The 4609-nt window shown below is 34.9% G+C and overlaps 1 non-coding gene across 1 annotated transcript; it reads right to left on the bottom strand.

Annotated features, from left to right (window-relative positions):
- Positions 1–3234: 3234 nt before the first annotated feature.
- On the bottom strand, positions 3235–3306 carry TRNAW-CCA (transfer RNA tryptophan (anticodon CCA)). Its single transcript has one exon. It is a non-coding gene; the product is annotated as a tRNA-Trp (tRNA).
- Between the last annotated feature and the right edge of the window lie 1303 nt (positions 3307–4609).

The following is a 4609-nucleotide window of genomic DNA, read 5'->3' as shown; positions in this document are numbered from 1 at the left end:
GTTCGCAACCAGAGGTGAAAGATGGAGTGCAGTGTTAATGTCTGGACAAGTATTCAGTGAGTGTTGCATGAAGGTCATGAAAGAGGAGAGCATCAAAGCTACGACACACGCTGTAACAGTGTTTGACCGTCAAAGACAAAATTTCAGCGTCCAGGAAACAATGGGCAACAGCGACGGGAGACCAAACTTAGCCTACGCGGTTAAACTACACAGAAGTTGGTGCGATTGTGGAAAATTTCAGGCCTTCCGCATACCTTGCTCCCATGTCATTGCAGCATGCGCTTATACTCGTCAAGACGCTTACACCCATTTATCTGATGTGTACAAGGCAAACACCATCATGAACGTATATAGTCAAAGCTTTTCAGTACTACCAATGGAGGATTACTGGCCTCCATATGAAGGAGATATTGTTTGGCACAATGAAGAGATGCGTAGAAAGAAGAAAGGAAGGCCAAACAACACACGTATCAGAACAGAGATGGATTCCACAGATAAAATGATAAGATTATGTAGTATCTGTCGTCAACCAGGACACAACAAAAATAACTGTCCCAATCAAGGAGCATCATCTAGATCTTAAGATTTTTGTAACATTTTATCTAGACCTTAAGCTTTTTGTAACATTTTATCTTGCTCTTATGCTTTTTAAAACATTGTATTTCTGTAACAATCAATCAATATATATCATTAAGTTCTTGTTACAACGAGTTTCATAACCAACATCAGTACAAAACATCTGAAAACATAAATAATTCTAACTGATTACAACAATCAAATTAATGTCGTCTCGACCAAACATCATTTCCCTAGCATCCTTATCAGTCTTCATTCGCACCCAACCAAAGATACTGTCAAGTCTCTCAATACTTCTGATTTTTTCCCCTTCTGGTATTTTCCCGTCTAACCATCGAACCAGCTCCCTCTTCAGTTGATCTAACGTGGTGATGTTCCAAAACAGCATCAGCAATTGAGGTTTGTCTCTCGCATAAATCACCTTACCGTATCGGCGACGAACACCAAACATGATAGGCAAATGATTATATGAGTTGTGGAACAATAGGTCACACAACGCATCTATTTATAAGACAAAAAAGGCATTTTATGAGGGACTCGCCAATTGAGTTGGCGCCTCCTTTTAAAACATACACATAGGCGCCAATTGGATTGGCTAGGGCACCTACCCTAGCCTAGGGCACCTGCCCTAGCCTAGGGCACCTGCCCTAGCCAATCCAACTGGCGCCTCCATTCAAGTTTTAACAACAGTCGCCATATGAGCAACTTTCATGTTCATCAAAAATCCATTTGAAACTTGGAAGCTCATCATTCATTTCAAAACATTATAGATCATTTTGACAGAAACCCTAATTTTAGGTCAACTTCGCAGGGACCTAACTCACTCATTTTTAATTATTTTGAGGTGGGACCAAGTGAATTAGAAAATTTAAGATGTCTACTTCAAATGTTTTGTTGGAAAAAATTTCATAACTCTAAAAGAAACACATGAAATAATGCAAGACATTATAGGTCAGATTACAGTTGAAACCCTAATTTTGGGTCAAGTTCGCAAGGACCTACCTCACTCATTTTTAATTATTTTGAGGTGGGACCAAGTGCATTGGAAAATTTATTATGTCTACTTCAAATGTTATGTTGGACAAAATTTCATAACTCTAAAAGAAACACATGAAATAATGCAAGACATTATAGGTCAGATTACAATTGAAAAACTCAGAAGTCCAACTTCAACTGCCCATAACTTTCTCATAAAAACTCCAAATGATGCAAAATTTATATCCAAATTCATTGTCTTGAAAAGATCTACAACTTTCATGTTGAAGGTTTTTTCATTTGAGGCTTTTTTAAGGGAGTCGCCAATTGGACTGGCGCCTCCTTGTAATTTTTAAGAGGGGTCGCCAATCCAATTGGCGCCTCCTCCTAAAACTGGGGTAGATTGGGAATTTTTTTGAAATCTGGGTTATTTTGGGAAATTAATTGAAAATGTGGGGTATATTGGTAAAAAATCCTGATAAAGTGTGCGAAAATGCATTTATGTATTCTATTTGAGGTGAATCTAAAGATATATCTTTTATAAGAATGAGATAAGCAATATCTAATAAAGATTATGCTGCTTTTCTAAATGCTGCTCCATGAGTCCATGCATGCGTGCACAGTGGTTGATTGTGGAACACTTAGTGAATTAACATTCTTTTTTGTCTTTCCAAAACAATGTATCATTTCATTTCAAACATATTTAATAATCAACTACATGATGTTTAAAGTCAAAGAGAATCTTCTAACAAAACAATTATCAGCAAGACAGCAAATTAGTAGACCCCCTTCCCACCAAAAGCACAAAACTAAGACAATGAAAGATCAACCTCTTTTCTTTGGCCATGGCATGAAAGGCGGAAATTAACTTTTATTCAACATGAAGAATAAAAACTAAAACAGTGAACCCTTAAATTCTAGTCAAGCCCCCTAAGAAATTTAATTTGGTCAAGTAATGTGTTAAGTATCTGATACTCGTACAACACATAATCTACACAAGTGTTTTTTTTAAATGAAATTATTTGCTCCACACTCTTTAGATCAGTGTCCAACATTCGCTCATTTGTAAAAACTTGTCGGACATTTAATTTTTTTTTCATTTCAATCAGGGCTGCTTTTCATAAAGCATGTAATAATTTAGAAGATGGTCCAAATTGAAAATCAAATTTAGGACAATGGCCTCAATTATCTTTATCCAAAAGGAGCTATAAAATCAGTGCCACTGCCTCTCTCCAACCATTAAAGCCAAATTTTCAAATAGAATGAGAATGAGTACTCCTGCTCCAGTTGCAATAGGCACAAGAGGCACAATTGGATCTCTAGTGAGGAAGGAAATTGAATACTTCACCAAAATCGAGTTGAACAAATCAGGGAATTCACAAAACTCTCAACCATACTTTGTGAACATGGTTTCTAGCAAAACCAAGACAAGTTTCTGGATGTTGTTAAAGATGAAGAAGCAAAGAGCAAAAACATGTTGTGTTAGACAAGTAACAGAAAACAATAATTTCAATAGGATTCCTGGTTACAACTACAGGATCCTCAACTGAATCTCTTTGTTGCATTTCATGTTTTTTGTTGTTGTGTTCATGTTGATTTCAAGTTCTCTGTATTATTAGAAGAGAAATATATGGATGTTGCATCAATAAAATAGCAGAGTAAGATGAACCAAAAATATACAATTGAACCCAACGTGAATCGAACACACAACCTTCTGATCTGGAGTCAGACACGCTACCATTACACCACGGATCCTGTTGTAAACTTTTATTCAATACTAATATAAGAATATATTTGTTTAGTCTGTCTATATTCAATAACACTTATATATCGTGTCTAGAAACGTTGTTTTGTGTAAAAGAGAATATAATTTCCTTATTTATTTAGCTGAATAAGATGCAAAACACCTTTAATATGCTATTTCTTTTTATACCTTTAAATTTTAGGTCAAATATATTTGATTGTTTCGATCATTTTTTTCTAATTTTAGTTTTCACAATATGTTTTCTTAGTTTCTATAAAATAGAAGTTTTATCTTATCAGGTTATTAGATTCTATAAAATTCCGCAGACACACTTTATGGTTAGAAGTGTTAATATATTTTGTCATTCTATAATCGTATCTATTTAAAGTCGTGTCTATTTAAGTTTGATTTAATTTGCCATATTTATTTTTAAAAAATTAGGTTACATTTTTTTTATTTAATTAAATAATTTAAAATTAGACTATTTCAAATCGGGTGAGCTGAGCTACATACTTCACTATTTGAAATTTAAATATTTTGTTAAATTGGAGTATGATAATACAATTTTACATTTTAAATATAATAAAGAAAAATATGTATTTCAGAACCAAATACATTTATACATTTATGCCATTCGTTTATGTCATACTCTCCATACTTAATCCAACATTTGCTGAATCAACCATCATCACAACCATTACACCACCAACCTTAAATAGTCATACCACTTATGAAACTACTCTCACTATCCCAAACCTTTGGATACATAAAATCATCCCTTAGACTTTGACTTTTCCACACCCACTTCTATAACCCTAACCATTCCGGAAGCGAATGTCTTTCTAGAAGACACACCCACTCCACCAACTCCACCACACCAACCTCTCATTGATGAATCTGTTATTGATGAATTCATGGAACGAATCAGAAACAATGAACCATCTACCCCTGATTCTTCTGACCAAATCATTGACATTTCTTCTGATAACGAAATTCAACCTGAACCTAACCCAAATCTTGAGGAAGTTGATGATTTAGTCAGATAGATCGAACCCGATGTTGAAGTTATTGTAGTCCCAGACAGAAACCCTTGTCTTTATTCTGGTCAAACTTCTGTTCAAACCAACATTCGTCTTACTCCTTTGGAGGATTTGTTTCAACAGTTTGAAATGAGGTTGTTGCCAGACTAGACACTCTCATAGAAGTTTGCACTTCTAACGCAAACTTTTCTGAAGTGCATGCTCTGACAAACAACTTTAGAAGTTGGATAAATGTCAACTCTTAAGAGTTGGAATTCTTGCGCCTAAAGGAATC

The sequence above is a fragment of the Lathyrus oleraceus genome, chromosome 4 (genome assembly GCF_024323335.1).
Source record: "Lathyrus oleraceus cultivar Zhongwan6 chromosome 4, CAAS_Psat_ZW6_1.0, whole genome shotgun sequence".
Classification (NCBI taxonomy): Eukaryota; Viridiplantae; Streptophyta; class Magnoliopsida; order Fabales; family Fabaceae; genus Lathyrus; species Lathyrus oleraceus.
Note: the sequence above shows the minus strand (reverse complement) of the source record. Positions and strands in the feature narration are given on the sequence as shown.